Consider the following 12,709-nt stretch of genomic DNA (forward strand, 5'->3'; position numbering starts at 1 on the left):
AGTAGAGTTTGGAATTTCAAAAATACAATGTTAAAAAAAAAAAAGAAGAAGAAGAAAAATAAAGAGAGAAAACAAACAAACAAAAACAAACAATGTCACAAAAATTATAAAGAAAATACAGGTACAAAATTGATATCAAATACCAAAAAGCATAAATTAAAAATCTAGAGTAGAGTTTGGAATTTCAGATATACAATGTTATATAAAAGAAGAAGAGAAAGAAACAGAGAAGAAGAAAAAAAAAAGTCACAGAAATTATATAAAAAAAAAACTATAGGTACAAAATTGATAACATATACCAAAAAGCGAAAATTAAAAATCTAGAGTAGAGTTTGGAATTTCAAAAATACAATGTTAAAGAAAAGAAGAAGAAGAAAAAAAAAACAAGGTCAAAAAATTATAAAATATATATATATGAAGTTTGCTGAAGAAGAAAAAAATAGGGTCTTTTTTTTTTTTGCAAAGTAATAGGTTATAAAAATGAAAATTAAAGGAACAATAGAGGACTTAAAATTTTTTTTTAATTAAAAAAAAAAAGAAAGAATGATCGTAAAAATAATAAAAATATATCTAGGACTTTCTTGGTTTTGTTGTGGGTGTTGTGGGTTCAGTTCATTTTTGGCTAGTTCCTTGGTCAGACTTATATTTCTCAAGATCTATAGGCCCCTTCCTATGTAGTCTGTAGTAACCACAGGGTTTTGATCTATTACCTGTAGCTTCCTAGGCGTTTCCCTCTGTTATATCTTCTTCTGTTTGCTAGTCTCTTCAGTATCTGGTTTCTGCCCTGACACAAAGGGGACGGTGGAGGACACTTTTTTTTTTTTTTTTTTAGGCTTACTTGTTCAGTCGCGCTGTGGGGAGGGAGGGAGGGATGCTGCAAACAAATAACACTGGCGCGGGCTCGCAGTGCCTCAGCCACCCTGGGGCTGCCCCCGCTCACGGCGCGTGTAGCCACCCTGCCCACACTGCTCGGGCTCTAGGTTGTTCCGCCGGGAACAATCCGCGGCAGGCCCTGGGTTGCATGCACCTCCCAGGTCCAAGCTGCTCAGGTTCAGGCACTCAGGTAGTCCTCAGAAGCGCAGACTCAGTTGGGCCTGCGTTTTGTGCTCTTCCCAGGTCCGAGCAGCTCAGGTGATGAGGTGTTTGGCGAGCACCAATGCTGCGACTTATCGCCTCCCCGCCACTCGGTTATCTGGGTGTAAAACTGGCGCACCTTCTCAGGCAGATGTTGACCGTCCAGACCCCCAAGAAGTTTTAGTTAGCAAAGAAGCCTGCTTACAGTTTTATTGATAATGTCTCTCTGGGGCTGCGATTGCCCCCTTCCGGCTCTGGCTGCCTGTCACCGGAGGGGGAAGGTCTGCAGCCGGCTATCTCTGTTCAGTCCTTTGTTCTGTGCGCAGGCCTGGCGGTCTTAGGTTAGGGCTGGCTTTTCGCGTGGTAGATATCCCACAGTCTGGTTTGCTAGCCCAAATTATTTCGCTCAGATAGCGCTCAGGGTATTCAGGCCAGATTCTTACTCTCAGCGATGCAGCCTGCGCCGCGCCTCCCTGCCCAGCCCCCGCTTGCTAATGGCGGATGCAGGCGTCTGCGCTGCTTCTCCGCTGGGGGAGTTACCACAGGGCTCACAATCTGCGAGTTTTAATTGTTTATTTATTTTTTCTCCCTGTTATGTTGCCCTCTGTGCTTCCAAAGCTCGGCACAGATTCAGCAGTGAGAAGGTTTCCTGGTGTTTGGAAACTTCTCTCTTTTTAAGATTCCCTTCCCGGGACGGAACTCCGTCCCTCCCTGAAAGAGAAACTTTAAACGGTTTCTTAGAATTTTTAACATACAAAGAAAGTGAATTTGATATTAAACGTGAATTTCTTTGGGCTTTTCATGTTTTTAGCCTAATGTTTGTAAAGGGATTTAATTTGAGGATTTTAATTTCTTTCTAGGAACTTCATGGTAAGCAGGCTTAAATTTATACATAGAGTGTCTAGCGTATTTGGAGTGTTTTTTTTTTTTTTTTTCTTAAAGGATTTTCTTTGTGTTTTGCAGAACTATTGGTAATATATTTTGGACACTGTGGATGGACTAAAGTGAAAATAGAATAAGGTATGAATGTTCTCCCTTGGATGAAAAGTGGCATTGGGATCAATTTAATTGGTGAACTCCTAGGGACTATTTTAGAGCCTTCTGGGGGCAAAACATTGTTCAGCAGAATCTTTATTAATAATATAGGTGCTAATATGCTCTGTATCTGTTTTACTCCTTTCTCTATATAAATTTAGAACTTTGGCAGAAGAGAGAGTGTGATTTATTGGGTCCTCTCAAGCTCCAGTAATGTTTTTCTTAAGTATATTACTCAACAATGTTATAACACTGGATAAAAATAAATCCTTTTTTATTATTTGGTTAGTATCAGGACGTTTAAAATGACTTCCTTCCCACTTCACCCACCATTTCCCAGCCCAAGGTTTAAAATCATTAAATTGAGAGAAATTCATAAGCACTCCAAGTTCATTTCTCATCCAATGGCTGATTCCTTCCAGAAACTCTAGCAGCATCCCTGCAATAAAATAAAATTAGATCAAAAGTATTATCAGTTTGGTGGGTGTTATCAGCAACAGCTGAGTTCTGTCTCAGAGGAACAGTTGAGTTCCTCTGTCCTCAAACAGAGGAGTTCAAGGATACTTCTTTTGATAGTAGGGAAGAATCTGGATGCTCCTCAATGCTCTGGCAAGTGTTTCCCTATCTAAGGCTGATAAGGAAAAGAACAAGAACGGCTTAACCAATTGTTTAATGATTGTTTTGCTCTATCTGATTTTCTGAGTAGAAAAGATTTAATGGAGTAACTGCTGCTGCTGCTGCGGCTAAGTCGCTTCAGTCGTGTCTGACTCTGTGCGACTCCATAGACGGCAGCCCACCAGGCTCCCCCATCCCTGGGATTCTCCAGGCAAGAACGCTGGAGTGCCATTTCCTTCTCCAACACATGAAAGTGAAAAGTGAAAGTGAAGTCGCTCAGTTGTGTCCAACTCTAGCGACCCCATGGACTGCAGCCTACCAGGCTCCTCTGTCCATGGGATTTTCTAGGCAAAAGTACTGGAGTGGGGTACCATTGCCTTCTCCGAATGGAGTAACTAGGACTGCTGAAAAGGCAAGTTGATGTCATTCTATGACAAGTAGAATAAGTAGATCTTTGTTCTTGACTGGTAGTATAGGAGTGTTGAAGCCCACTGCATTGATCTGCCTTAGCCTAAAGTTTTGTCTCTGGGACTGAATTCCTGTACAAGCCTGGAGTTACTTGTTGGGGATGGTTATTCCTTTTTGTAGATGAGGACACTGACCTTGAGAAGCTGGGTGGGATAATGTCTGTAAGGTACTTAGAGCACTCAATAAATCAGAGCTGGAGTGAAGACATTACCTTACAATGTAAACTTTTATCAAGTAAGCACATTGCCAATGGGCTTGGAAAAGACAGAACAGTTTATATAGGGTTTTGTGTGGCATATTACAAATCATATGCACTCACTATCTGTGTATTAAGAAATTAAGAGGTGACTTTCAACATTCTTAACTCCCCTCCCTCCTCTCAGTTTGGTCATACTAGAGCCTTAACAATTATATTTCCTCCTAATGTATGGCTATATTACTGTAATTTCCATTTGTGCAGACCCATATCATTCTGAAATTTAAGACTTGCTTTTCTTTAATATATCATTGGCTGCATATATTATCTTTTGCTGAATTCTCTGTTCTGACCATCTCTATACTTTGCTATCCTGCTAACTTGTGCTATGATGGTGGGAAGGATTTTGTAATAGCGAGAGAAGAGTAATAGCATCTGAAAAGGATTCTCCATAACCCAGTTCTATGGTGCTCCTGAAGCATCCACATTGTACTGCTGAAGTAACTCAGGATTTTACTATTTGCCTATATCCTATGTACTGTTATGTTCAAAGTGAAGATCTCAAAATGGTCTATGTGAAAACAAAAGAACTACTATTTACATTTAGTTTTTAATTTCTTCCTTTAAAAATTCTAAATTTAGTATATTTTAACATATAGTATCCATATATATTTTATAAATAATATACAGATACTGTGAATACCTAACACACATTATTTTTAACTGATGGGACAGTAATTAAAACAAAATTTGGAGACCACTGGTATAGATTATATTTGCAGAGTTGATCATTATCAACTCTAATATATTAATAAAGGCAAAACTCATCTTTAGTAATAAGATTATCCAAAGTTTACATATCATTTATATCCAGTAATAGCTGAACTTCTATTACTCAGATTTTTATTTTTTTAATTTTTATTTGTTTATTTTAAAATTTTAATTGGAGGCTAATTACTTTACAATATTGTGGTGGTTTTTGCCATACACTAACATGAATCAGCTATAGGTGTACATGTGTTCCCCATCCTGAACCCCACCCCCCGCAACCTCCCTCTCCATCCCATCCCTCAGAGTCATCCCAGTGCACCAACCCTGAGCACCCTGTCTCATGCAGCAAACCTGGGCTGGCGATCTGTTGCACATATGATAATATATATGTTTCAATGCTATTCTCTCAAATCATCCCACCCTTGCCTTCTCCCAGAGTCCAGAAGTCTGTTCTTTACATTTGTGTCTCTTTTCCTATCTCGCATATAGGGTCATCGTTACCATCTTTCTAAATTCTATATATATGCGTTAGTATACTGTATTGGTGTTTTTCTTTCTGACTTACTTCACTCTGAATAATAGGCTCCAGTTTCATCCACCTTATTAGAACTGATTCAAATGCATTCTTTTTAATAGCTGAGTAATATTTCGTTGTGTATATGTACCATAGCTTTTTTAACCATTTGCCTGCCGATGGACATCTAGGTTGCTTCCGTGTCCTGGCTATTATAAACAGTGCTGTGATGCACACTGGGGTATACATGTCTCTTTCAATTCTGGTTTCCTTGGTGTGTATGCCCACCAGTGGGATTGCTGGGTCGTATGGCAGTTTTATTTCCAGTTTTTTAAGGAATCTCCACACTGTTCTCCATAGTGGCTGTACTAGTTTGCATTCCCACCAACAATGTAAGAGGCTTCCCTTTTCTCCACACCCTCTCCAGCATTTATTGTTTGTAGACTTTTTGATAGCAGCCATTATGACTGGCGTGAGCTGGTACTTCATTGTGGTTTTGATTTGCATTTCTCTGATAATGAGTGATGTTGAGCATCTTTTTCATGTGTTTGTTAGCCATCTGTATGTCTTCTTTGGAGAAATGTCTGTTTAGTTCTTTGGCCCATTTTTTGATTGGGTCGCTTATTTTTCTGGAATTGAGCTGCAGGAGTTGCTTGTATATTTTTGAGACTAATTCTTTGTCAGTTGCTTCATTTGCTATTATTTTCTCCCATTCTGAAGGCTGTCTTTTCACCTTGCTTATAGATTCCTTCATTGTGCAAAAGTTTTTAAGTTTAATTAGGTCCCATTTGTTTATTTTTGCTTTTATTTCCATTATTCTGTGAGGTGGGTCATAGAGGATCCGGCTATGATTTACATCAGAAAGTATTTTGCCTATGTTTTCCTCTAGGAGTTTTATAGTTTCTGGTCTTATATTTAGATCTTTAATCCATTTTGAGTTTATTTTTGTATATGGTGTTAGAAAGTGTTCTAGTTTCATTCTTTTACAAGTGGTTGACCAGATTTCCCAGCACCACTTGTTAAAGAGATCATCTTTTCTCCATTGTATATTCTTGCCTCCTTTGTCAAAGATAAGGTGTCCATAGATGCATGGATTTATCTCTGGGCTTTCTATTTTGTTCCATTGATCTATATTTCTGTCTTAGTGCCAGTACCATACTGTCTTGATGACTATAGCTTTGTAGTAGAGACTGAAGTCAGGCAGGTTGATTCCTTCAGTTCCATTCTTCTTTCTCAAGATTGCTTTGGCTATTCGAGGTTTTTTGTATTTCCAGACAAATTGCGAAATTATTTGTTCTAGTTCTCTGAAAAATGCCTTTGGTAGCTTGACAGGGATTGCATTGAATCTATAGATTGCTTTGGGTAGTATACTCATTTTCACTATATTGATTCTTCCGATCCATGAACATGGTATATTTCTCCATCTATTTGTATCATCTTTGATTTCTTTCATCAGTGTTTTATAGTTTTCTATATATAGTTCTTTTGTTTCTTTAGGTAGCTTTATTTCTAAGTATTTTCTTCTTTTCATCGCAGTGGTGAATGGAATTTTTTCCTTAATTTCTCTTTCTGTTTTCTCATTGTTAGTGTGTAGGAATGCAAGAGATTTCTGCGTGTTAATTTTATATCTTGCAAGTTTACTATATTCATTGATTAGCTCTAGTAATTTTCTGGTGGAGTCTTTAGGATTTTCTATGTAGAGGATCATGTCATCTGCAAATAATGAGAGTTTTACTTCTTCTTTTCCAATCTCAATTCCTTTTATTTATTTTTCTTCTCTGGGCTAAAACTTCCAAAACTATGTTGAATAGTAGTGGTGAGAGTGAGCATCCTTGTCTTGTTCCTGGCTTTAGGGGAAATGCTTTCAATTTTTCACCATTGAGGATAATGTTTGCTGTGGGTTTATCATATATGGCTTTTATTATGTTGAGGTATGTTCCTTCTATGCCTACTTTCTGGAGAGTTTTTATCGTAAATGGATGTTGAATTTTGTCAAAGGCTTTCTCTGCATCTATTGAGATAATCATATGACTTTATCTTTAAATTCGTTAATGTGGTGTATTACATTGACTGATTTGAGATTATTGAAGAATCCTTGCATCCCTGGGATAAAGCCCACTTGGTCATGATGTATAATCTTTTTAATACGTTGTTGGATTCTGTTTGCTTGAATTTTGTTAAGGATTTTTGCATCTATGTTCATCAGTGATATTGGCCTATAATTTTCTTGTTTTGTGGCATCTTTGTCTGGTTTTGGTATTAGGGTGATGGTGGCCTCATAGAATGAGTTTGGAAATTTACCTTCCTCTGTAATTTTCTGGAAGAGTTTGAGTAGGAGAGGTATTAGCTCTTTTCTAAATTTTTGGTAGAATTCAGCTGTGAAGCCATCTGGTCCTGGGCTTTTGTTTGTTGGAAGGTTTCTGATTACAGTTTCGATTTCTGTGCTTGTGATGGGTCTGTTAAGATTTTCTATTTTTTCCTGGTTCAGTTTTGGAAAGTTATACTTTTCTAAGAATTTGTCCATTTCTTCCAAGTTGTCCATTTTATTGGCATATAGTTGCTGATAGTAGTCTCTTACGATCCTTTGTATTTCTGTGTTGTCTGTTGTGATCTCTCCATTTTCATTTCTAATTTTGTTGATTTGATTCTTCTCCCTTTTTTTCTTGATGAGTCTAGCTAATGGTTTGTCAATTTATCTTCTCAAAGAACCAGCTTTTAGCTTTATTGATTTTTGCTATGGTCTCCTTTGTTTCTTTTGCATTTATTTCTGCCCTAATTTTTATGATTTCTTTCCTTCTACTAACCCTGGGGTTCTTCATTTCTTCTTTTGCTAGTTGTTTTAGGTGTAGAGTTAGGTTATTTATTTGATTTTTTTCCTTCTTCTTGAGGTAAGCTTGTATTGCCATGAAACTTCCCCTTAACACTGCTTTTACTGAATGCCATGGGTTTGGGTTGTTGTGTTTTCATTTTCATTCGTTTCTATGCATATTTTGATTTCTTTTTTGATTTCTTCTATGATTTGTTGTTTATTCAGAAGTGTGTTGTTTAGCCTCCATATGTTTGTATTTTAATAGTTTTTTTTCCTGTAGTTGACATCTAATCTTACCGCATTGTGATCAGAAAAGATGCTTGAGATGATTTCAGTTTTTTTGAATTTACCAAGGCTAGATTTATGGCCCAGGATGTGATCTATCCTGGAGAAAGTTCCGTGTGCACTTGAGAAAAAGGTAAAATTCATTGTTTTGGGGTGAAATGTCCTGTAGATTTCAATTAGGTCTAACTGGTCTATTGTATCATTTAAAGTTTGTGTTTCCTTGCTAATTTTCTGTTTAGTTGATCTATCCATAAGTGTGAGTGGCGTATTAAAGTCTCCCACTATTATTGTGTTACTGTTAATTTCCCTTTTCATACTTGTTAGCATTTGCCTTACATATTGCAGTGCTCCTATGTTAGGTGCATATATATTTGTAATTGTTATATCTTCTTCTTGGATTGATCCTTTGATCATTATGTAGTATCCTTATTTGTCTCTTTTCACAGCCTTTATTTCAAAGTCTATTTTATCTGATATGAGTATTGCTATTCCTGCTTTATTTTGTCTCCATTTGCATGAAATATCTTTTTCCAGCCCTTCACTTTCAGTCTGTATGTATCCCCTGTTTTGAGGTGGGTCTCTTGTAGACAGCATATATAGGGGTCTTGTTTTTGTATCCATTCAACCAGTCTTTGTGTTTTGGTTGGAGCATTCAACCCATTTACATTTAAGGTAATTATTGATAAGTATGATTCCATTGCCATTTACTTTGTTGTTTTGGGTTCAAGTTTATAAACCTTTTCTGTGTTTCCTGTCTAGAGAAGATCCTTTAGCATTTGTTGAAGAGCTGGTTTAGCGGTGCTGAATTCTCTCAGCTTTTGCTTGTCTTTAAAGCTTTTGATTTCTCCTTCATATTTGAATGAGATCCTTGCTGGGTACAGTAATCTGGGTTGTAGATTTTTCTCTTTCATCACTTTAAGTATGTCCTGTCATTCCCTCCTGGCCTGAAGAGTTTCTATTGAAAGATCAGCAGTTATCCTTATGGGAATCCCCTTGTGTGTTATTTGTTGTTTTTCCCTTGCTGCTTTTACTACTTATTCTTTGTGTTTGATCTTCGTTAATTTGATTAATATGTGTCTTGGGGTGTTTCGCCTTGGGTTTATCCTGTTTGGGACTCTCTGGGTTTCTTGGACTTGGGTGGCTATTTCTTTCCCCATTTTAGGGAAGTTTTCAACTATTATCTCCTCAACTATTTTCTCATGGCCTTTCTTTTTGTCTTCTTCTTCTGGGACTCCTATGATTCGAATGTTGGGGTGTTTAACATTGTCCCAGAGGCCTCTGAGGTTGTCCTCATTTCTTTTAATTCTTTTTTCTTTTTTCCTCTCTGCTTCATTTATTTCCACCATTCTATCTTCCACCTCACTTATCCTATCTTCTGCCTCAGTTATTCTACTGTTGGTTCCCTCCAGAGTGCTTTTGATCTCAGTTGTTGCATTATTCATTATTGATTATTATTGACTCTTTTTTATTTCTTCTAGGTCCTTGTTAAACTTTTCTTGCGTCTTTTCAATCATTGTATCCAGACTATTTACCTGTAACTCCATTTTGTTTTCAAGATTTTGGATCATTTTTACTATCATTATTTGAATTCTTTGTCAGGTAGACTCCCTATCTCCTCCTATTTTATTTGGTTTGGTGGGCTTTTATCGTGTTCCTTTACCTGTTGAATATTTCTCTGCCTTTTCATCTTGTTTATATTGCTGTGTTTGGGGTGGCCTTTCTGTATGCTGGAAGTTTGTGGTTCCTCTTTATTGTGGAAGGTTCCTTCCTGTGGGTGGGGTTGGATGAGTGGCTTGTCAAGGTTTCCTGGTGAGGGAAGCTTGCGTTGGTGTTCTGGTGGGTAGAGCTGGATCTCTTCTCTCTGGAGTGGAATGAAGTGTCCAGTAGTGAGTTTTGAGGTGTCTATGGGTTTGGTGTGACTTTTGGCCATCTGTATTTTAATGCTCAGGGTTATGTTCCTGCTTTGTTGGAGAATTAGCTTGGTATGTCTTGATCTGTAACTTGTTGGCTCTTGGGTGGAGCTTGGTTTCAGTGTAGGTATGGAGGCTTTTGGATGAGCTCTTGTCGATGAATGTTCCCTGGAATCAGGAGTTTTCTGGTGTTCTCAAGTTTTGGATTTAAGCTTCCTGCCTCTGGCTTTCAGTCTATTCTTACAGTAGTCTCAAGACTTCTCCATGCATTCAGCACTGATGATAAAACATCTAGGTTAATGGTGTAAAGATTCTCCACAGCGAGGGACTCCCAGAGTTACATGGAGAGTTACATGGAGAAGAGAAGAGGGAGGAGAGAGATAGAGGTGACCAGGAGGAGAAGAGGGGGAATCAAAAGGGGAGAGAGAAATCTAGCCAGTAATCAATTCCCTATTTGCTCTCCACAGTCTGGAACACTCAGAGAGGTTCATGGAGTTACATAGAGAAGAGGAGAAAGAGGAAGGAGATAGAGGTGACCAGGAGGAAAGGAGGGGGAGTCAAAAGAAGAGAGACCAATCTAGCCAGTAATCAGTTCCCTAAGTGTTCTCCACAGCCTGAAACACCCAAAGAGATTCACAGGGTTAATTAGAGAAGAGAAAGGGGAGGGAGGAGATAGAGGTGACCTGGGGGAGAAAAAGGAGAGTCAAAAAGGAAGAGAGCAATTAAGCCAGTAATCACACTCCAAGTAAAAATGGGTGCTGAAAATTGGATTCTTAAAGGTACAAAATTGATAACACATACCAAAAAGCAAAGATTAAAAATCTAGAGTAGAGGTTAGACTCTCAAAAATACAATATTAAAAAACCAAAATAAAATTGCAAAAATTATTAAAAAAAATATATATATATATGAAATTTGCTTTAAAAACAGGGTCTTATTTTTTGCAAGGTAATAGTAGGTTTTAAAAATGAAAATTAAAGGAGTAATAAAGAACTTAAAAATTCAAAAAAATTTAAAAATGATAATAGTAAAATATATCTAGGAATTTCTCTGGAGCTGTTGAGGGCAGTGTGTGGTCAGTTCAGTTTCAGATAGTTCCTTATTCCAGCGTAAGCTTCTTTTCAAGGTTTATAGGCCCCTTCCAATGTAGTCAGTGCTAATTACAGGGTTTTAATCTGTTGCACCTTTCACTTCCAAAGCAGTTCCCTCTTCTTTGTTTATTTTGGCTTCTTCTATTTGCAAGTCTCTTCAGTGTCTAATTTCCGCCCTGACACAAGGGGGCGGAGGTGGTCATTTATTTAGGCTCTCTTGTTCAATTGTGCTGCGGGGAGGGAGGAACACTGCAAACAAATATCACTGGCATGTGTGGGGAGTGCTCACAGTGTCTGGGCCACACTGGGTTTGCCCCCACTCACGGCGTGTGCTTTCCTGGTCTACACTGCTCAGGCTCCAGGTTGCTCTGTAGGGGAACTGTCTAAGCGAGCCCTGGGTTGCTTGCACTTCCCAGGTCTAAGCTGCTCAGGTTCAGTTTCTTGGGTACTCCACAAAGGCCCAGATTTGGTTGGGCATGCATTTTGTGTCCTTCCCAGGTCTGAGCAGCTCAGGTGACTGGGTGCTTGGCGAACGCACTCTCCTCAGGTGGAGCCGTAGGTCTTATCACCTCCCTGGTCCCAGCCCCTTGATTTCCTGGATGTGCAGTGGGAGCACCTTCTCAGGTGTGCTGTGTGTCTCCTCTGGAGAGCCGATCTCTGGCTGCAACCCTCCTGGTGGATGTCAACCGTCCAGGATCCCAGGAAGACTTAGTTAGCAACTGGGAGCCTGCTTGCAGTTTAGTAGAGGATGCCATCTCTGGGACCGAGTTTGCCCCTTGCCTTCTGGCTCTGGCTGTCGCCCGCCTGCCTCTCTGCCTCTGGTGGGGGATGGGCTGGTCCGATGCCAGCTAGCTCTCCTCTGGTATTTGCTCAGTTCTTTGTTCTGTGAGCTGGCCAGGCAGTGCCTTAGGGTTAGAGCTTTTCGTGGGAAAGTTCTCTCTCTCTCTGGCTATCCCACAGTTTGGGTTGCTATCTCACATTAGCTCCCTCAGATTGTCCTCAGGGCATTCAGGCCTGGTCCTTACCCTAAAGCAACGCAGCCTGTGTGTCCCTGTTCAGCCCCCGCTTGCTGGTGGCTGACGCAAGCGTCTGGGCTACTTCTCTGCTGGGAGCTGCGGTTAGGCGCGTACTCTGTGGGTTTTATTTATTTTTTCCTCCCAGTTATGTTGCCCTCTGATATTCCAAAACTCCTCACAGACCCACAGGTGAGAGGGTTTCCTGGTGTTTGGAAACTTCTCCTCTTTTATGACTCCCTCCCCAGGACGGGTCTCTGTCCCTAACTCCTTTGTCTCTCTTTTTATCTTTAATATTTTGTTCTACCTCCTTTTGAAGACAATGGGCTGCGTTTCTGGGTGTCTGGTGTCCTCCACCTGCATTCAGAAGTTGTTTTGTGGTATTTTCTCAGCGTTCAAATGATCTTTTGATGAATTTGTGGGGGAGAAAGTAGTCTCCCCATCCTATTCCTCTGCCATCTTAGGACCGCCCCCTCCTACTCAAATTTTTTATTTTTTTTATTTTTTTTTTTAAATCATGCCTAAATTGTTTGGTAGCAATAAATAAACTGAAAAAGTGTTAAGTAGAAAGGAGACAGGACTAAATCTCTTCAGAGATGTTGTTGTTCAGTCACTCAGTTGTGTCTGACTCTTTGCAACCCCATGGACTGCAGCATGCCAGACTTCCCTGTCCTTCACCATCTACTGGAGCTTGCTCAAACTCAAGTCCATTGATTCAGTGATGCCATCCAACCATCTCATCCTCTGTCATCCCCTTCTCCTCCTGCCTTCAATCTTTCCCAGCATCAGGGCCTTTTCTAATGAGTCAGCTCTTTGTATCAGGTGGCCAAAGTATTGGAGCTTCATCTTTAGCATCAGCCTTTCAAATGAATATTCAGGACTGATTTCCTTTAGGATTGACTGGTTTGATTTCCTTGCTGTTGAAGGG

Source organism: Bos taurus, chromosome 11 (assembly GCF_002263795.3).
Source record: "Bos taurus isolate L1 Dominette 01449 registration number 42190680 breed Hereford chromosome 11, ARS-UCD2.0, whole genome shotgun sequence".
Lineage (NCBI taxonomy): Eukaryota > Metazoa > Chordata > Mammalia > Artiodactyla > Bovidae > Bos > Bos taurus.